This window comes from Cnephaeus nilssonii (genome assembly GCF_951640355.1).
Source record: "Cnephaeus nilssonii genome assembly, chromosome: Y".
In the NCBI taxonomy this organism is placed as follows: Eukaryota; Metazoa; Chordata; class Mammalia; order Chiroptera; family Vespertilionidae; genus Cnephaeus; species Cnephaeus nilssonii.
Window position 1 is genome coordinate 11,341,057 of NC_137096.1, and position 22,187 is coordinate 11,363,243.

At 45.0% G+C, this 22,187-nt stretch overlaps 1 pseudogene across 1 annotated transcript; it reads left to right on the plus strand.

The window, feature by feature from the left end:
• Positions 1-19,881: 19,881 nt before the first annotated feature.
• On the plus strand, positions 19,882-20,458 carry LOC307096555 (large ribosomal subunit protein eL15-like; annotated as a pseudogene). Its single transcript has one exon. The product of its transcript is annotated as a large ribosomal subunit protein eL15-like (transcript).
• Positions 20,459-22,187: the final 1,729 nt, after the last annotated feature.

A 22,187-nucleotide genomic window follows, 5' to 3' on the forward strand; every position in this document is an offset into this window, starting at 1 on the left:
TAGAAAAATACAACCTTCCAAAACTTACTCAGGAAGAGACAAAAATCTCAATAGGCTGATAACTATGGAAGAAATTGAAGTAGTCGTCAAAAAGCTTTCAGCAAACAAAAGCCCGGGGACAGACGGCTTCAAAGGGGAGTTTTACAAAACATTCAAGGAAGAGCTAAAACCTATCCTCCTCAGAATATTCCACAAAATTCAAGAAGAAGGAACACTTCCAAGCTCCTTCTATGAAGCCAGCATCACCCTAATACCAAAACCAGATAAAGATAACACAATGAAAGAGAATTACAGGCCAATATCCCTCATGAACATAGATGCCAAAATCCTCAACAAAATTCTAGCAAATCGAATCTAGCAGCACATCAGAAAGATCATACACCACGACCAAGTAGGATTTATCCCTGGGATGCAAGGATGGTACAATATTCACAAATCAATAAACATGATACATCACACAAACAAATTAAGAGATAAAAACCATATAGTCATATCAATTTATGCAGAAAAAGCATTTGAAAAAATCCAACACCCTTTCTTGATAAAAACTTTTAGCAACATGGGAATAGAAGGATCACACCTCAACATAATAAAGGCCATATATGACAAATCCACAGCCAACATCATACTCAATGGGCAAAAACTAAAACCATTTCCCCTAAGAACAGGAACAAGACAGGGATGCCCACTCTCACCACTCCTGTTCAACATAGTGTTGGAAATACTAGCCATTGCAATCAGACAAGAAGAAGGAATAAAGGCATCCATATTGGAAAAGAAGAAGTAAAACTGTCCTTATTTGCATATGACATGATACTGTACATAGAAAACCCTAGAAACTCTATAAAAAATTATTAGACTTAATAAATGAATTTGGCAGAGTAGCAGGATACAAAATAAATGCTAATAAATCTATGGCATTTCTATACACCAGTAATGAACTTACAGAAAGAGAGACTAAAAAAGCAATCCCATTTACAATTACACGAAAAAAATTAAGATACCTAGGAATAAACTCAACTAAGGAGGTAAAAGACCTACACGCGGAAAACTACACAACACTGAATAAAGAGATAGAGGAAGACATAAACAGATGGAAGAACATAACATGTTCATGGATTGGTAGAATCAACATCATCAAAATGTCCATACTACCCAAAGCAATTTATAATTTCAATGCACTTCCCTTTAAAATACCAATAGCATACTTCACAGACCTAGAAAAAACGTTCCAAAAATTCATCTGGAATAAAAAAGACCCCAAATAGCTACAGCAATCCTGAGAAAGAAGAACAAAGTAGGGGGGATCTCAATACCAGATTTTAAGCTATATTACAAATCCACTGTTCTCAAAACTGCCTGGTATTGGCACAAGAGCAGACATACAGATCAATGGAATAGAATAGAGACCCCAGAAATCAATCCAAATCACTATGCTCAATTAATATTTGACAAAGGAGGCATGAACATACAATGGAATCAAGACAGTCTCGTCAACAAATGGTGTTGGGGAAAATTGGACAGATACATGCAAAAAAATGAAACTAGACCACCAACTTATACCATACACAAAAATAAACTCAAAATGGATCAAGACAGGATACCATAAAAATACTAGAGGAATCTACTGGCAGAAAAATCTCTGAAATATGCCAAAAGAACTTCTTCGCTGATATTGCTCCTAGGGCAATGGAAGCTAAAGAGAAAATAAATAAGTGGGACTACATCAAAATAAAAAGCTTTTGCACAGCGACGGAAACCATCAATAAAACAACAAGAAAGCCCACTGCATGGGAGAACATATTTGCCAATGATGTCAACGATAAGGGTTTAATCTCCAACATTTACAGGGAGAACATATTTGCCAATGATGTCAACGATAAGGGTTTAATCTCCAACATTTACAGGAACTCAGCTTAACAAAAAGAAGATAAACAACCCAATCAAAAAATGGGCAACTGATCTAAATAGACACTTCAAAAGAAGACAGAAGGAAGGCCAAGAGACATATGAAAACCTGCTCTAAATCACTAATCATTAGAGGATGAAAATCAAAACAACAATGCGGTACCACCTCACACCTGTCATAATGGCCATTATCAACAAGTCAACAAATGACAAGTGATGGCGAGGATGTGGAGAAAAAGGAACCCTCGTGCACTGCTGGTGGGAATGCAGACTGGTGCAGCCACTGTGGAGAACAGTATGGAGTTTCCTTAAAAATCTAAAAATAGAACTCCCATTTGATCCAGTGATCCCACTTCTAGGAATATAGCCCAAGAAACTGGAAACATCAATCAGAAAGGATATATGCACCCCTATGTTGATAGCAGCACAATTCACCATAGCTAAGATTTGGAAACAGCCTAAGTGCCCATCAGCAGTTGAGTGGATTAAAAAACCGTGGTACATCTACACAATGGAAGACTATGCTGCGGTAAAAAAGAAGGAGCTCTTACCATTTGCAACAATATGGATGGAGATGGAGAACATTATGCTTAGTGAAATAAGCCAGGCAGAGAAAGATAAATATCACATGATCTCACTCATTTGTGGAATATAATGAACAACATAAACTGATGGGGAAAAAATAGATCCAGAAACAGAGAAACATCAATCAGAACGTCAAACCTCAGGGAAGAAATTTTGAGGTAACCAGAAACCCAAGAATGCCTGAGAACGCCTTTTTAGGCATGCTAGCAATCATCAGATGTACAGTAATTTTACCTGGGACAAGGGGTAAGTATTTTGGTCTTATGCTCCTGACCCTTCATGGGTAAGACCCCTTACGTGGGCTGATCCCCTGACTAATGTAGTTAGCAATAATACCAAACACCTTGGTCATCCAGGAGGTCCAAGGGTGGGGCAAGAAAGTATAAATACACAGGGGTCTCCACCCAGATTCCCTTTTGTATGACACAAAATCAAAATAATGCTCCTTGGTGTGTACAATTAAAGAGAGGTTTCTGGCTTTTGTGGACACCAAAGAAAGGGTGTCACTACTATCACTACTTTCTCCCGGTAGAGGTGCAGAAAATGTAACTAAGACCTTGTCTATATAAAAAGAAATGAACAGCCAGTTTGAAAGGAAATTGCCATGGACTAGAACTAAGAATATCCTTACATGATATTATTCTACACTGTCATTAAAATTTTTCCCTGATTTGGATCACCCCCAGTACTTATAATACTTCCTCGCACCCTTGGGAATAAAAAAAAAAGTCATCTGTTTGGTGCTTGGAGACAAACTTATCACATCTCTTGATACTTTAGAATTACAACAGCATAATATATAGTTATCCCAAGCAAACTTACAAACTAATTCTTTGAATGTCTGGCAGCAATTTAAAAAGGATATGTAAGGATTTAATCCTTTTCATTGTGTAGAGGGCTACCTAGGAAGGCACCTTTAGGCCAAGAGAGACTCTCTTCTCACAATTCAATTGCTCACAGCTGTTGCATGAGCTCTCTGTTCATGTCGAGGTTGAAGTCTCATGATGACTGGTGCCATGGATCTGTCTCTCACCAAGTGGGGCGAACTGAGTCCTCCCTGGAAAAGAACCCGGGTTCCACAAGATATGTAATCAGTGCTGGGGCCCTGCCATCAGGTGAGGGGATTCCAAGGCAGGTGCTGGGCATGGAGGCCATGGGGGCATAGGCTACCAAGGAGATAAAACTTAACCTTACATCACCCTGCTTGGCCCCGGAGGATGACTGGTTAGCCAGAGACGGGTAAGATTCCTCAAGGAAGGAACAATCTAAGACAGGCACAGTCACAGAGGGGCCATCAGGAGAGAATTTGGGGGTCAACAGAGGTGGGGCTCAGACCCTCACCACCCAACCTTGCAGGGGCCTGAATGCCAGCCCCTTCTAAGGGAGGTCTCCTACACCCATGGCTGCTTCATGCCTCCCATGCCCAGCTCAGATCAGGACCCAGGTGACCGACAGAGACTTGGCCAACAGCAGCTGCCCTCTCACTCCAACAAGAATTGTTTGAGTTGTCTTGTACCCATGGTGTGGGGAACTGGGCTTATGATATCTAAATCCACCCTACCACCAGGAATTCTCAGGACCTACTCAAGAAGGCAAATAATCCCTTCCACTAATATTTACAGGGCAAAATAAGATTGTTATTAGAGTAATAAATTTGACAGTAAAATAGTAGTCAAGTTTTCAGGCAAATTTAAATTGGCTAGTTGAAAAAAGCGAATATTCTAGAAAAATTAATTGTACTGGACAAAAAGCTGTTCCTAAAGTGTTAACTAAAATTTTTATTGGTACTTCATCTCATGATAAAATTGTGCACCATGTAATGAACCTAAAACAGTAATATTATAGTGCAAAAAATTAAAATTTAAAAGCCATCAAGACTACATTATAAAATTTTCAAAAGCCTCCTAACATTTAAATCAAAAAAGGAGGGGATAGTAGAATATCATGTAAGGAAAAATATCCTGTAAGTAAATTACATATAGAAAATTAATACTTTAGAAAATTAATTGTAAGGCTAAAAGCAAGACACCCATGAAAAAACACACAAGGTGTCAAAACAAGCCAGGGGAAAATCATTTGAGCCAAAAATGAAATAGGATCCCAAGTCAAATATATAGAAAATATCCCTTTATTAACTTTTGGTCGAGAATATTTTTGTATATTTTCAGAAAACAACTCCGAGACCATGTGGATTCCAGCAACAGAGAGGAATCGACAGGACTACTCCAGCCATGAAGACAGAAGTGAAGCAGTCCAGATATGGAAGACGCTGACGTGGTCTTCCCATACTAGCAGTTAGCAGCTTGCATCACTGCAGGTTGCCCAGGACAAAACCAGAGAGAGTCTGACCTTCATTACCACCATTTGTCCACCATCCAGAACTGTAATGTCAGTACTGACATGTACACATAAGGAACTGCTGGGCATTGAAATTGGGTCTCAAAAGAACTGTTGTCCCAGAAAGAAACTCACTACACACTGATTCATTTGCCTCTCAGCATAACCATTATTGCTTGTCTCATTTTTGGTTCTTATAAGTGTATTTCTAATAGCACATGATCTCACTCATCTAGGGGAAATAATGAACAACATAGACTGATGAACAAGAACAGACCCAGAAACAAGGAGGCATGGATCAGACTGTCAGGCCTCAGAGGGAGGGTAGGGGACGGTGGGAATAATGGGGAGAGATCAAGCAAAGGACTTGTGTGTAAGCATATGAGCCTAACCAGTGGTTCAGAACAACAGGGGGGTGGGGGCATGTGTGGGGAGGGGTGTGGGATGAGAATGGGGGGATGAGGACAAATATGTGCTACCTTAATCAATACAGAAATTAAAAAAAAAAACAGATTAAAAAGCACAAGTTGCCACACAATTAAAAAAAGAAAAAAAGAAAATTTACTTTCCTTTGTAATGCTAACAGCAAGAAACCCATGTAAAACATACATGGTGTCAAAACAAGCCAAAGAAAAATCGTTTGGGCATAAAATGAAAAAGGATCCCCAGTCAAATTTATAGAAAAGATTCCTTTATTAACTTTTGGTCGAGAATATGTTTGTATATTTTCAGAAAACAACTCTGAGACCATGTGGATTCCTGCAACAGAGAGGAATCGACAGGACTACTCCAGCCATGAAGACAGAAGAGACGCTGTCCAGAGATGGAAGACGCTGACGTGGTCTTCCCATACTAGCAGTTAGCAGCTGTGCATCACTGCAGGTTGCCCAGCTCCAAACCAGAGAGGGTCAGACCTGCAATACCACTATCTGTCCACCATCCAGAACTGAAATATCATTGCTAACATGTACACATAAGGAACTGTTTGACATTGAAATTGGGACTCAAAAGAACTGTTGTCCCAGAAAGAAACTCACTACACACTGATTCATTTGCCTCTCAGCATAACCATTATTGCTTGTCTCATTTTCGGTTCTTATAAGTGTATTTCTAGTAGCACATGATCTCACTCATCTAGGGGAAATGATGAACAATATAGACTGATGGACAAGAACAGACCCGGAGTCAAGGAAGAATAGATCAGACTGTCGGACCTCAGAGGGAAGGTAGGGGAGGGTGGGAATAAGGGGGAGAGATCAACCAAAGGACTTGTGTGCAAGCATATGAGCCTAACCAGTGGTCACGGACAACAAGGGGGTGGGAGCATGCGTGGGGAGGGGTTTGGGATGGGGATGCGGGGATGAGGACAAATATGTGATATCTTAATCAATAGAAATTAAAAAAATTGTAGGAGAATTTTTATTTTGGAAGATGACTCCAGTGGGACAATTTGCAGTAGGATTAATGTGTCCTAATAAAGGCAATTCAGGCTGTACCTGTGCTACTTGGGCTGAGGAGATTGCCTGCTCAATTCTTAGTAACTCTTTCCTAGCTTCATCTGTTAATGTTTGCGGTGAGAAAAGATTAGAGTCTCCCCTAAGTATGTTGAATAAATGTGTCATTTCTCCCTTAGAGATTTTTATATAAGATCTTACCTAGTTAATGCCCCCTAATAATTTTGAAAATCATTTAAGGTCTAAGGCAATTCTTTCGTATTTCTATCTTTTGAGGCTTAATAAGTTGACTTTCAATTACAGTTCCTAGATATTTGAAGGGTGTTTTTTTTCTGTACCTTTTCAAGAGCAATTTTTAAGCCCCACTTAGGGAGTTTCTTCTTTAATTGGGTAAACATTGCTCAAGTTTGCCTTTCCTGTGGGCTTGCCATAAATTGCCACATTAAAGATTTTCAATTTTTTTTTTTTTTAACAGAACAACCAACTTGGTTGCCTTTCAGAAAAACAGGAAGGAGACATGCTGGTCAATATTGCAATGCATACATCTCAAGAAAAAGTAACTTTCTTTTTACTTATGGTGGCTCATTAATGGTGAGATTTAATACTTGAATAATAACTTTTAGTTTACTTTGTAAATAGTAGTGGAAATGATTTTTATATTTTTCCCTTATTAAGCCTAAATTATTTCTAAACAGCATTCGTTTTAGCTTATTTGCATATGAATGTAAATTTTATTTTTGACTTTGTTAGAACCAGTTGCTCATAAAATATTGGCTTCTCATATAAATGTGTTTATATGAGGTCTTGATTATATTGTGAAAAGATAACTTATTAAGTAATTAATGTAGGCACCTTTATTGAAAAAGCAAAGTAAGCCGTAACTGGTTTGGCTCAGTAGATAGAGCATCAGCCTGCGGACTCAAGGTTCCCACGTCTGGTCAAGTGCATACCTTGGTTGCGGGCACATCCCCAGTAGGGTGTGTTCAGGAGGCAGCTGAATTGATGTTTCTCTCTCATCGATGTTTCTAACTCTCAAATCCTCTCCCTTCCTCTCTGTAAAAAAATCAATAAAACATATTTTAAAAAAAAGAAAAAGCAAAGTAAGCAAACTTATAAATTTGATCAATGAAATACAGATTTCACTTAACCCTCTAGCTAATCTGAAGAGCAGCCTGGGTGGGGGTCTGAGGCATTATGTATACTCCAGTTTTAAAATTCCATTGCTGAATATTCTGGTTTCATGCCAAGCTTAAAGGATAAAACCTCTATAACATTTATATATACACACAAACTAGAGGCCTGGTGCACGAAATTCGTGCACAGAGGTGGGAGTTGGACCCTCAGCCCAGGCTGCACCCTCTCCAATCTGGGACCCCTCAAGGGATGACTGACTGCCCATTTAGGCCCATTCCCGGCAGCCAGTGGGATTGGGCCTAAACGGGCAATTGGACAACCCTCTCACAATCTAGGACTGCTGGCTCTCAATGGCTCACCTACCTGCCTGCCTGATCACCCCCTAACCACTCCCCTGCCAGCCTGATCAACACCTAACTGCTCCCCTGCCAGCCCAATTGCCCCTAACTGCCCTCCCCCGCTGGCCTGGTTACTCCCAACTTCCCTTCCCTGCTGGCCTGGTTGCCCCTAACTGCCCTCCCCTGCAGGCCTGGTCTCCCCAACTGCCCTCCCCTACAGGCCTGGTCCCCCCCAACTGCCCTCCCCTGCAGACCTGGTTACTCCCAACTGTCCTCCCCTGCTGGCCTGGTTGCCCCTAACTGCCCTCCCCAGCCAGCAGGGTCACCCTTAACTATCCTCCCCTGCTGGCCTGGTCCCCTACCTGCTCTTCCCTGCAGGCCTGGTGGTCCCCAACTGTCCTCCCCTGCAGTCCTGGTCACCCCAAATGTCCTCCCCTGTGGGCCTGGGTCCCCCCAAACTGTCCTCCCCTGCAGGCCTGGTTGCCCCCAATTGTCCTCCTCTCCCAGCCTGGTCACCCCTAAGTGCCCTCCCCTGTAGGCCTGATCACCCCCAACCGCCCTCCCTTGCAGGTATGGTCCCTCCCAACTGTCCTCCCCTGCTGACCTGATTGCCCACAACTGCCCTCCCTTGTTGGCCATCTTGTGACGGCCATCTTGTGTCCACATGGGGGCAGCCATCTTGTGTGTCAGAGTGATGGTCAATTTGCATATTACCACTTTATTATATAGGATAATAAATTAATTTTTATTGGACAAAGCTTTTCATGTGATTTCAAGTATATTAGCTCAGCCTAATTTAGTTCAAAAATATTTTTTTTTAAAGAAAAGAGAATAAATCATTGAATCATTCCAGGGCACTTGAAATGTCCCAAAGCCATCTCTCAGTTAAAGTTTTGAAATTTAACTTGGAAAGACTATCAAATATACATAACCCAAAGATTATATTACATATTTTTGTAATTTTTCTAAAAGACATCAATTAAATTTAAACTGGTTTTAATTAAATTAAAAATTTGGTTCTGACCATAGACTTAATTCTCTTTTTTAATCAGGCCAATACAATAGAATATTATACCCTAGGTTGATGTTTTACCACACATAGTACCCAGGCACACATACACATAAAGTCTACAATATATTTTGAACTATTACATTTTCCAGAGAAAATGCAAAAATCATTTGCCTCAAAAATGAATTTTCATATCTTATGCATATTATTATTATAACTATACTAGAAGCCTAGTGCACAAAATTCATACACGGGGGTGTGTGTCCCTCAGCCCAGCCTGCACCCTATCTAATCTGGGACCCCTCAAGGAATGTCTGACTGCCCATTTAGGCCCGATCCTACCCCTCTCACAATTCAGGACTGCTGGCTCCCAACTGCTTGCCTGCCTGCCTTCCTTATTGCCCCTAACCACTTCTTCCTGCCAGCCTGATCACCCCCTAACCACTCCCCTGCCAGCCTGATTGATGCCTAACTGCTCCCATTCCAGCCTGTTTTCCCCTAACTGCCCTCCCCTGCAGGCCTGGTTCCCCACAACTGCCCTTCCCTGCAGGCCCAGTCGCCCCCAACTTCCCTCCTCTGCCAAACTGATCACCCCTAACTGCCCTCCCCTGCAGGTTTGATCGCCCCCAACTGCCCTCCCTTGCAGGCCTGGTCCCTCCCAACTGTCCTCCTCTGCTGGCTATCTTGTGTCGGCCATCTTGTGTCCACATGGGGGCAGCCACCTTTGACCACATGGGTGAAGCCATCTTGTGTGTTGGAATGATGGCCAATTTGCATATTACTCTTTTATTAGATAGGACTAGAGGCCCGGTGCACGAAAATTCGTGCACTGGGGGACGGGGAGTCCCTCAGCCCGGCCTGCACCCTCTCGCACTCTGGGACCCTCAGGGGATGTCCTACTGACAGCTTAGGCCTGCTCCCCAGAGGATTGGGCCTATGCTGGCAGTCAGACATCCCTCTGGCAGCCCAGGAGCCCTCGGTGGATGTCTGACTAATGGCTTAGGCCTGCTCCCCGCAGGGAGTGGGCTTAGTAGGGGAGCGGGCCTAAGCTGTTAGTCAGACATCCTAAGTGTTACTGCGGAGGCGGAAGAGGCTCCTGCCACTGCCGCTGCACTGGCCAGCCATGCGCCGGCTTCTGGCTGAGCAGCACTCCCCCTGTGGAAGCACACTGACCACCAGGGGGCAGCTCCTGTGTTGAGCGTCTGCTCCCTGGTGGTCAGTGTGCATCATAGCAACCAGTCATTCCACCGTTAGGGTCAATTTGCATATTATCCTTTTATTATATAGGACTAGAGGCCCAGAGCATAAAATTCATGCATGGGTAGGGTCCCTAGGACTGGCTAGTGATCAGGGCCAATTTGTGGGACAACTGGTGGATTAATCGGGGGCACCCTGCTGGCACCCACTTGGCTGGCCTGGGGCCTGTGGGGTGGAGGCAGCTTCTGTTTTGAGCATCTGCTTTCTGGTGGTCAGTGCACATCATATGACTGGTCATTCCACCGTTTGGTTGATTTGCATATTAGGCTTTTATTACATAGGACTAGTGCTGAATTTTGTTCTTGGGGTGGGTGTCCCTCAGCCTGGCCTGCACCCTCTCCAATCTGGGACCCCTCGGGGATGTCCAAGTGCTGGTTTAGATCAGGCCTAAACCAACAGTCAGACATCCTTCTCATAATCCAGGATGCTGGCTCCAAAGTGCTCATTTGCCTGCCAGCCTGCTCTCCCCTAACTGCTGAACCCGCCGGCCTTCTTGTTCCCAACTGGTTCCCCTTACCAGCCTGGTTACCTACAACTCCCCCACACCGCTGGCCTGCACGCCCCAAACTCAGCCCCCTGACAGCCTGCTTGCCCCCAACTGTCCCCTGTATCAGCCTGCTTGCCCCTAACTTTCCCCCCTGCCAGCCTGATCACCCCCAACTGCCCTCCCCTCCTGGTTTGTTCACCACTAAAAGCCTCTGCCTTGGTCCCATCACCATGGCTTTGTCTGGAAGGACTTCCAGAAGGTCTTCCAGTCTAGTTAGCATATCACCCTTTTATTAGAATAGAAGCCTGGTGCATGGGTGGGGGCCAGCTGATCTGCCCTGAAGTCCCCGCATCAGGGTAGGGGTCTCCTTAGGGGGGCGGGGCCTGACTGGGTGAGGGGATGATGGCTGGTTTCAGGCTGGCCACACCCACTTCAGGGTGGGGGTCTCTGCTAGGGGGGGCGTGGCCAACATGGGTGAGGGTGGGGGTCCCTGCTGGGGGCATGTAGCTGGCCTGAGTGAGGAGCTGATGGCTGGTTTCAGGCTGTCCAAGCCCCCACAGGGTGAGGGTCCCTGCTGGGGGGAGTAGTTGACCTCGGTGAGGGACTGAGGGTCATTTGCAGGTGGTTTGCAGGCAGGCCAAGCCCCCAGCTTTGTCCAGAAGGATATCCAGAAAGAGTCCGGAAGGTCTCTCGTCTAATTAGCATATTACTCTTTTATTAGTATAGACTAGAGGCCCAGTGCATGATTGAATCATGCACGTGTAGGGTCCCCTACATGCTTTTGCTTTCGATCACGGGGGAACTGGGTGCCTGTCCACTGGTGCACCAGGCGCCGGAGGCTTCTGAAAGGCCTGGTGCCTTAGCAGAAAGGCATCCAGCTCCCACGCTTTTGCTTTTGACCGCGGGGAGCTGGGTGCCTGTCCGCTGGTGCACCAGGCCTTTCAGAAGCCTTTGGCACCGTGGAGGTTTCTGAAAGGCCTGGTGCCTGAGTGGACAGGCAGCCAGCTCCCATGCTTTCGCTTTCAATTGCTGGTGCACCTGGCCTTTCAGAAGCCTCTGGCGTGGCGGAGGCTTCTGAAAAGCCTGCTGCCTGAGCGGACAGGCACTCAGCTTCCCCGCTTTTGATGGTCCGCACAGCGGGACGTCAGCTCGCTGCCCTAGAGGCCCCTTCTGTGCCGCAGCACAGCCATGTCGCATACTCTGAGCTCGTGCCGCTGCTGGCGACACAGCTCAGCGTCCCGCTGGCCCAATCAGCTACCCCGGCCACCCCGAATCCCGCCCCCCCACGCCTCCTGGCCAATCATGAGCATAGCGAAGGTACTGTCAATATGCATATTTGTCTATTATTATGTAGGATAATTTCTCCCAACTTAATTTGAACTTTTTAACAGCCTTCAATTTTAGGTGGCAAGTTAAATACTTAGCATTTCTCAGATTAGTAATATATTCATATTTTAAGAAATATTTCAAATAAAATATGAGACATATTAAATTAATAGATTCAAATCTATCCTCTAGATTTTTTTATACGAGGCAAACTCAGATTAATTAATATTTCAGTATATTGTCTTTTAAAATACCTAGGTATTTAATAACTTTTATTGTTTAATTCAGCAAACTCCAAAGTTTTTAAGTTATCAAAAACTTTGGAAAACTAAATTTAGGCATCTATATTATCACTAAAAAAGATTTATCATGTATCACTCACTTTAGTTATATACTATATTTTGCCTGAACTTTTAGGTTTTAAAGCCAATTATTATTATTACCCAAGACATTTTTTTCTTGGCAAATTCTGTAACAGAGATAACTCACTGGCTTTCAGTGGCTTTACTAATAAAGTATTATTTTATCTTCCTTTATAAAAAAAAACAGGAGTGCCCCTAGGACCTGGGTGGCAACCTTGGCATGCAATCCATTATTATTCAAGAACTGACCATTATCATAAAAACATTAATCTTGTAGCCCAAACCTAGCCTGTATATATTCCTGTGTCATTTTCGCCATCTTCAAAAAAAAAAAAAAAGTATCAGGCTTATTCCATAGCACTATGAAGTGATGGGGCTTCAAAATCAGGTGTGGTGCCTCCCCCTTAAACTAGCCTGTTTCTCTTCATGTGTATAGAAGTCCTGGATGCATACCTGAATTCTGAGAAATGTCTCATCTATCTAAATTTCCAATCACGAACTAGGAAACAAAAACATGTGGAAAATGGGACTTTTAATAACACTCCCAAAAGCAGGCATCCGTTTTATAGGATCACAATAAAGGCCATGAGCAAGAGACCTAGTAAAAGGCTGGGGTCTTTTTTCGTTACCTCTATCTCCCTTTGTCTAGGGGAATAATCCTAGGACCTGTATTATTGGCCATGTGTACAGCTCATATTTTCTCTTTCCCTATCCCCATATCCTGTTTGCTCTGCAGAAATTCAGCAATGGCCTGGCCACCTACTGTTTCTTTCTTATAAAGATAAATCAAAGGCATGATTAATAGACTAACAATAAACAAATTAAACCAAACGACAAAGACAGATTAAACAAAAATCAACAGATAAGCATGCATAACACATAGGTAAGACTTAGTAAATCAGAGTTCTTTTCATGGATCTTTCAGATGTTTTACATTGCCTGAGACTTACAGCCAGAATGCAGCCCAGAGGGCTCCCATGTGGAGTCCTAGTGAGCACCCACATACAGCCTATTGTTCACAGATTTCATCATATTCTGCTCTCCATAGCATAGACTGACATCTAAAGTTGTTTTAGCTAAAATCTGCCAGTCCCAAGGTGTCATATGGTAATTTTCAGACAAAGCATTAAGGAGTTCTTTGGTAAAAGGACTGTTAGTCCCATTTTCTACAGTTGATGAGTCTCCACATAGGAGGCAGAGGATTGGGGGCCTTAGGCCCTATTTTAGGAGGAGGAGGAAGGGGTAGTGATAAATCCTCCTGGCATTGTGTAGGCTTTTGATCCTCAATATGAAGTGGGCATAACACAGTTATCACAAGAGCCCACACAGTTAAAGATGACAAGGGCACTCATTTCTTTGAGTGGATTTCTCCTTAAATTCCTACCTACTTATTTCCAGAGATCAAGGTCTAATGTTCTAGCATCAGGGAACCAAGGATTATAATCTACTAGAGGCCAGATGCATGAATTTATGCACAGATGGGGTCCGGCTGGCCTGCCCACCCAATGGGGGCTGATCGGGGCCAGCCCGGCCAGGGGAGGGGCTGTGAGTGGTTGGAATGATCATTCCAACCATTCCACTGTTCCAGTCCCTTGGCTTTATAATATCCTACCTAATAATAGACAAATATGCAAATTGACCGTACCTTCGCTATGCCCGTGATTGGCCAGGAGGCGGGGGGGGCGGGACTCGGGGTGGGGTGGCCAGTTGGGCCAGCGGGACACTGAGCTCGCAGTGCGAGCGGCGGCTCGAGCTCAGAGTCTGCGCCATGGCTGTGCTGCGGCACAGAAGGGGCCTCTGGGGCAGCGAGCTCACGTCCCACCTCGGACAATCAAAAGCGTGGGAGATGGGTGCCTGTCCACTCAGGCACCAGGCCTTTCAGAAGCCTCCGCCATGCTGGAGGCTTCTGAAAGGCCTGGTGCACCAGGGATCAAAAGCAAAAGCGTGGGAGCTGGGTGCCTGTTCGCTCAAGCACCAGGCCTTTCAGAAGCCTTCACCATGCCAGAGGCTTCTGAAAGGCCTGGTGCACCAGCGGACAGATACCCAGCTTTCCCGTGATCGAAAGCGAAAGCGTGTAGGGGACCCTACACATGCATGATTCAATCATGCACTGGGCCTCTAGTAGATGATAATATGCAAAAACTGTAAGAGAATACTTTCTTACACTTTAATTCCTTTAGCCTTTGGCACACAAGCTAAACGTCTACAATAGTGTTTTTGCCTTTTATTCAAATTCTTCCCTATTATAACCTGGCTTATTCCAGAAATATCTCCATCCACTTATGGTACTGGCTCTGAAGCTGGCAAAGGCTTTGTGTGCTGGTGAATTTCCACCTTTCTGGTGAGTTTCCACTTTTCCTTTTTCTCTTCATGTTTTGCTTAGGTGAATCTTCTCATTCAGTCTCCTGTTCAAAGTGCCAATTGCTGCAACCTGCACGGTGAGGTTCAGGATCTGAAGGAGGGGCTGATGCACAAATGAAAATGCTATACAAGAATTACTTATGTATTTAGAAGACATTGGGGGAGGGCCAGGTGGAGCCTCTTTCTTGAAGAGACACACTGAGTCCTGGCCTTGTCCACATTTTATTCCGTTTTAGATACACATCTTACCCTCAGTAAAGCATGGTAAGCATGTATCATACAGTCTCAAAAGTCAGTAAAGATCAGTAAGGTCCAGGAAACATGTACTTGGAGTCTATCAGCTCGGGAAATTGCTTCGAGCCATTGCTATCTCAACACAGACAATTGGTGCCTAGTGTAAGCCTTGCTAATGCTCAAGGTCCATCGGTCTCCCACAATCTCTGGTGCATGCTCCTGACAGTGTTGAAAAGTGGTGGCTTTCCTCAGGTTATGGTGCTCACTGAGTGTTTCTCTTGAGAAGTAAAAAAGAAAGCACATTGCTTAAGGATGTTTAGAGTTGTAATCTTGTATGGTCTGAAGCTGTCCACTGGGTTCACTGGCTCTGAGGCCTCAAGGGAGGTGCAAAGTCAGTCACTGCCTAAGCCACCTGACAGGAGCTATTGAGAGATATGCATTCCTCCTTTTTGTATTGGGTTTAGAAGTGCCCAGGTGAAGCCCAGCTGTGAAGCAAAGCAGGCTGGTGCTGGTGCCAGGCCTTGAGAATTTTATTGATAGTTTTAGGGCACTCTGACACCAGCTACAGATTATTTAAGAGAGTTTAGCAAAGTCTGAATCCTGAGCCAGGACAGGCCATTCATATAGAAAATCTGTTGCAAACTGCTTGGGTGGGACTGCAGATTCGATGGGGCAGGATCTCAGGGAATCACCAGAGTGTGGCAGTGTTCTTCAGGTTGAAAGGAACTCAGATATGATTGCCAGTCATCCCTGGAAAAGGGGAGGTATCTGCATAGGAAGAATGACCCTTACAAATACCTCTATCTGAGAGAAAGCTGCTCCAACATTTTTGTCCCAATGTCGGACAATCCAGTTCCTCTCCATGTGTTTGGGCCCCTAAGCCTCCTGGTATGGGAGGATGTGAGTCCAGTAAGTTTGTGCCAGGTTCTTTAATAGGGACATCTGGTTCTCTGGCAATTTCCATGAGCTTCAACCACAATCCCTGCTAGTTTTTACAGCCCAAAGTTATAGGGACTTCTTTTACCAACTCTGGGACCTTGGCTGTGGGACTAGGACCCCTTGCTCCTCATGGTGGCCCCTGCATGAACAATACCTTTGGGTTATAAAAATGGTACACAAGGGTGCTGGACAGGCTGTTATGTACTTCCAGCCCTTCTACTAGTCTCAACATGCTTTCTTCTTTCCTTCTCTAGTTGTAGAACTTCCACTCAGCCATATTTTAGGTGATTCTGAATAATGGTTCTCTATTTTAGTTGCAATTTTAATATGGTTGTGCAAGGTGTCGAGTACCAGCATTTACCTATGCCGCCATCTTGGTTTCTCCTCTCCAGAGTATTTTTTTTAATAGAGGCTCATAATACATGACTACTCTCATTCACCTGCCTTTTATTTTGGAGAGAAAAAAAACTAATTCAGTTTTGTCTTCCACTCAAGGTCAAGGTTTTGTCCCACCCCCAATGACTTGTTGTTCAGCAGGACAAACCCTAACACTGATGCTTCCCAGGAATGAGCCTTCCTAGCAACATAGGACTTAATTATCCAACTAAAGGGTTGGTTATCAATGCATCCTTTGATTTGATTTGTGACCATGAGGGGATGTGTGGATGCAAAGGGGCTACATGCTAACATGACTAGTTCAGAGAAGGCCTGCATGGTGGCCTTGCAAATTCAGAGACCTAAAGTAATCACAAAGGACAATCTGAAATTAAAACTTTTTAACTATAAGAAGTTTAGGCAGGTATTCATGCCCTAGGATAAAATCTTTCCTGGAAAAGGTCAATCTTTACCTCAACTAAGCCTGTCTATTGTTCTTTGTATCCTATATAATAAAATCCTAATATGCTAAGTGTCCGGTTGTCTGGTCATTTGTTCAACCAATAAAAGTGTAATATGTTAATGATATGTATGCTAAGGCTGCTCAACCACTCATTATTATGTGCACTGACCACCAGGGGGCAGACTCTCTGACCAGTAGTTTAGCTTGCTGCTGGGGTCCAGTTGCGGTCTCTCCCTGGCTGGCTTACCTCCCAAGTTTCTTCCTGGCTCTGATTGTGGGTGGGTGGGTGGGAGGTAATCAACCAAAGGCCATCCTATATAATAAAAGGCTAATATGCAAACCGAGTGAATGGTGGAACACCTGGTCATTATGATGCACACTAACCACCAGGGGGCAGATGCTTAATGCAGGAGCGGCCTTCTGGTTGTCAATGTGCTCCCACAAGGGGAGTACTGCTCAGTCAGAAGCCCAGCTCATAACTGGTTAGCGTAGCTGCGATGGCAGGAGCCTCTCCCACTTCCACGGCAGCACTAAGGATGTCTGACGGATGGCCTAAACCGCCAGTTGGACATCCCATGAGGGCTCCCATACTGCAAGAAGGTGCAGTTTGGGCTGAGAGAGACCCTCCCCTGAGTGCACAAATTTTGTGCACTAGGCCTCTTGTCTAGGATAATTTACTTTTGGAATTTCAGGGTAACTTCCCTTTTTCTAGACTCCTGGGGGCACAGCCAATGCAAAGCAAAGACTACAAATCCCCTCATTATTATTTTTATCATGTTAATTGTGACTATTAAATATCCTGTACCCCCCTATATAAAAGATATATCATTTTACTTTTTATCCAGTCCCAGAAGTTTCCCAGATTTGCCTTCACCCACCTCCCTAAACCATCAACAATGATTTTTTTTAACCCACTTACATTTTCTCTTTTGATTACAATGTATTTAATAAGATGAAAACTGCCATTCTCTGGAACATTATTTCCAATGAGATGAGAGTTAGCTTCCTGGCAATTTTCAGCTATTTGCTTCAAATAAGCTAAAAAATTCTTTACAGGTTTGAATATTTCTTATGTTGACAGAGAAAGCAGTAAAGTTTTATTCAAAGCAAAAGTAAGTTTGAGGTGTTCTTCAATGGGCAGCTCCAGCCAGATTAGGGAGCCCCAAATGTGACCAGCTCCTGCATTATTTCTTATTGTCACCCCTCCCAATTTTATCTAAATCTTTTTGTGCCATTTGTACTTTAGCTGGTGGGCTTCCTAGAGTTTTGTGTGCCTGCTTAACTGGTGAGCTTCTTAGAACTGTGTGTGTCTGATAAGATTTGCTTTTTAGGTGTTGGGAGTTATTTTTGTCGAACTTTGATGACTGTTTTAGTTTTCTATTCCCTCTCTACCCTATTATTTAAGCATAATCTTTGGTCAGTTTGTCCTTTCTTTTTCCTAACTACCTACCTAAAATTTTCCATCCATCTAACTACCTACCTAAAATTTTCAGGATATCTATAATAACCTATAATAATAAAAGCATAATATGCTAATTAGACGGGACATCCTTCTAGACGACCTTCCAGATAAAGCCGGGGCTGCAAAGGAAGCCTGGGTCCCAGGTGCCAGAGGGAAACCTGGGTCCTGGGTACAAGAGGGAAGCCAGTGCCAGCAGCCAGGGAAAGGAGGGCTTACTCTTGTACTAATTTCATGCATCTACATATATAAAAGTCTAAGCAAATGAATGACTGGTCACTATGATGTGCACTGACCACCAGGGGCAGGTGCTTAATGCAGGAGCTGCCTCCTGGTGGTCAGTGTGCTCCCACAGCAGGAGCGCAGCTCAGCTGACCAACCCATCTCAGCGGCCCACCAGCCCAGTGGCAGCCACTCCCTCCCTCAGTAGTACAATCTCTGGAGAATGGGCCAGGCACCAATGGACCAGTGCCGCCAGCACAATCCAGACAATGCTGTGGGCCTTGGGCACCCAGGCCACTTCTCCTCCTTAGATGCTCTGCAAGGAAGAAACAATATAAAGCTGCCACCAGTGACAATCAGTGTGAATGTCACTGGTATGGTGCTGATCCCAGGCTGGCAAGGGCATTCCCACCACACACCCGGAGAGCAGTTAGGGGCCATGAGGCTGGCAGGGGAGGGAAGTTGGGGGGCATGAGGCTGGCTAGGGAGGGCAGTTGGGGGCTCTGAGGCCAACAGGGTAGGGCAGTTGGGGGCCATGAGGCTGGCCAGGGAGGGCTGTTGGGGGCCATGAGGCTGGCAGGGGAGAGCAGTTGGAGGCCATCAGACCAGCATGGGAGCAGTTAGGTGGAGATCAAGGTGTAGGCAGGCAAGTGGTTAGGAGCCAGTGGTCCCGGATTGCGAGAGGGATGTCTGACTGCCGGGTTAGGCCCTATCTCTGCCTAAACCACCAGTTGGACATCCCCTGAGGGGTCCTGGATTAGAGAGAGTGCAGGCCAGGCTAAGGGACCATCCCCCTGTGCATGAATATGGGCCTCTAGTCTACATAATAAAAGCCTAAGTGACCATAAAGGCAGAACGACCAGTTCATATTATGCGCACGGACCGCCAGGGGCAGATGCTCAATGCAGGAGCTGCCCCTGGTCGTCAGTGCACTCCCACAGGGGGAGCGCTGCTCATCCAGAAGCTGGGCTCATGCCTGGAGAGTGCAGCGGCAGTGGTGGGAGCCTCTCCTGCCTCCATGGCAGCGCTAAGAAGCAGCTAGCAGAGCTGTAAGGTGCAAACAGGGAGGCCATAAGGAGTGAGGGACCCCAGATTGTGAGAGGGATGTTTGCCTGCTGGCTTAGGCCCGATCCCCATAAGGATCAGGGAAGGAGTCTCCTGAGGTCTCTCTTTGAAGGGACACTGGAAATTTCCAGTCTTTCTCCAGCCAAAACAATTTGATTGTAAGCCAGCAGGCAGACATCCCCCAAAGGGTCCCGGACTGTAAACTTTGAGAGGGCACAGGCTGGGCTGAAGAACACAGAGGGCACAGGCTGGGCTGAAGACCACCTTCTTTACCCCTCTCCCAGTGCACAAATTTTGTGAACCAGGCCTCTAGTTTTAAATAATGCTGCAATATGCATAAAGGATCATATGCCTTCTGAAACTAATGTTTTGTGTTGCTAACATTTAAAGCAGCAGAATACAAAATGAAGTAGGGATTTACTCTAAAATTTTCATAATTACTTTAGAAGTCTTTGTTTACATTTTTATGTCCCATAAAAGAAATAACACACATATGTAGTCTCAACATTAAAAAACATCAGAATTAGCTTTTTTCCTATCTGGCCATAGCCATCAGGTAAACCAAGATGGACATTTACAAGTACATCCAGGAGCTATAGAGGAAGAAGCAATCCTATGTAATGCACTTCCTTCTGGTGTGCCACTGGCAGTACCACTAGCTCTCTGCATTCCACAGGGCCCCCTACCCCACCCAGCACAACAAAGCACACAGGCTAGGCTATAAGGCCAAGCAAGGGTGTGTCATATATTTGATCTGTGTGTGCCATGGTGGCTGCAAAGGCCCAGTTCCTAAGGGTAGCAAGCTGGTCCATCACGCTGTTAACCAGCTAAAGTTTGCCAAAAGTCTTCAATCGGTTGCTTAGAAGTGAGCTGGATGCCACAGTGGGGCTCTGAGAGTCCTAAATTCTTATAGGGTAGGCGAAGATTCCAAGTACAAATTCTTTGAGGTTATCCTCAGTGATCCATTCCATAAAGTTATCTGAAGAAATCCTGACACCCAATAGATCACCAAACCAGTCCATAAGCCCAGGGAGATTCGAGGGCTGACATCTGCAGGCCAAAAGTTCCACCACACTATTGGTGGGTCTCACCAGTGCAGCTTGTAAAAGGCGCAATACTCACCAACTCCTCTGTTCCTGTTAATATAAGTAATGCTTGTAAAATTTTTACCTAATAAACAATTTAGGACAGTCATGTCTGCTTAAAAGTCTTCTTTAATTTGTTAAAACTAGTCTGCAGATTGTCTTATAAATGCATTATCCTCTCTAATAAAATGGTAATATGCAAATTAACCATCACTCCGCTACATAAGCCACACCCACCAGCCAAGCCACGCCCACAAGCCAATCAGGGCGAGTATGCAAATTAACCCCAATCCAAGATGGCTACAGCCACAGTGAGCAAGGTTTCCCAGGTAACAGAGCAAGCCAAGCTTTCCATAGCCATTGCAGGCCTAAGCCTCCACTCAAGCTACAAAGTTTCAATTATAGAAGGGAAACAAATTCAAACAAATGGCAGCAGAATGGAGCTTGAGAGAGCAGGCCAGGGTTGCCGGCGGCAACAGGGGAAGCAAAGCTTTCCGCACACCCTGGCCGGCTCACCCGCTTAAGGCTACAAAGTTTCAATTGTAGAAGGTGAATTAACTGCCACAGAGGTGGCTGCTGCCCCGGAGGGAGCAGCAGGCTTGGCTCCGCTCCAGGCTACAAAGTTTCAATTGTAGAAGGAAAATAAATTCCAGATACCAGGGCCTCCCCTTGGGTTGCCAGGGGGCGTGGCCGGCCTGCAAACCACCACAGGCCACTCGCTCAGGCCACTCCACGCCCCAAGGAAACCCCACCCTGATCCGGGACACCCTTCAGGGCAAACCAGCTGGCCCCCACCCGTGCACGAGGCCTCTATCCTATCTAATAAAAGAGTAATATACAGATTGGTCATCACTGCAACACACAATATAGCTGCCCCCATGTGGTCAAAGATCCTGCCCCCATGTGGACACAAGATGGCCACTACAAGATGGCCAGCAGGAGAGGGCAGTTGGGAGGCACCCGGCCTGCAAGGGAGGGCAGTTGTGAGGGACCAGGCTTGCAAGGGATGGCAGTTGGAGATGATCAACCCTGCAGGAGAGGGCAGTTAGAGGTGACCAGGCTGGCAGAGGAGGGAAGTTGGGGGCAAACAGGCTGGCAGGGGAGCAGTTAAGCATCAACCAGGCTGGCAGCGGAGTGGTTAGGGGGTGATCAGGCAGGCAGGCAGAAGCGGTTAGGGGCAATCAGGAAGGCAGGCATGCAGGCAAGCAGTTGGGAGCCAGCAGTCCTGGACTGTGAGAGGGATGTCCGACTACCCGTTTAGGCCCGATCCTGGTGGGATCGGGCCTAAACGGGAAGTCGGACATCCCTCCAGGAGTCCCAGATTGGAGAGGGTACAGGCTGGGCTGAGGGACAACCCCCCGCCGTGCACGAATTTCGTGCACCGGGCTTCTAGTCACATTATAAAAGTTAAAGTGCAAGAATGTTTGAAGACTGTAAGTGATGTTATGTCTCATTACTCATAAGATAGATGCTTTTGTCTTGGCTTTATGCCAGTGATTCTCAACCTTTTTCATCTCATGTCACACAAACTAAATACTAAAATTCTACAGCATACCAAAAAGTAATGTTTTGCCAATCTGACCAAAAAATAGGTATTTTGGTGCATTCTTTTTTTTTTTTTATTTGACCATCTAATTTTTAGAATTGAACAATTTGATAATTTTTAGGAGAATTGAATTATCATGTTGAAAAAGGGTTCTCTTAAAATTAAACATTCTAGTTTACCTAAACAAAACTGGCTTTGTCTCCATAGTACCATTCACCTTTACATAAAAGCTAGAATCCTG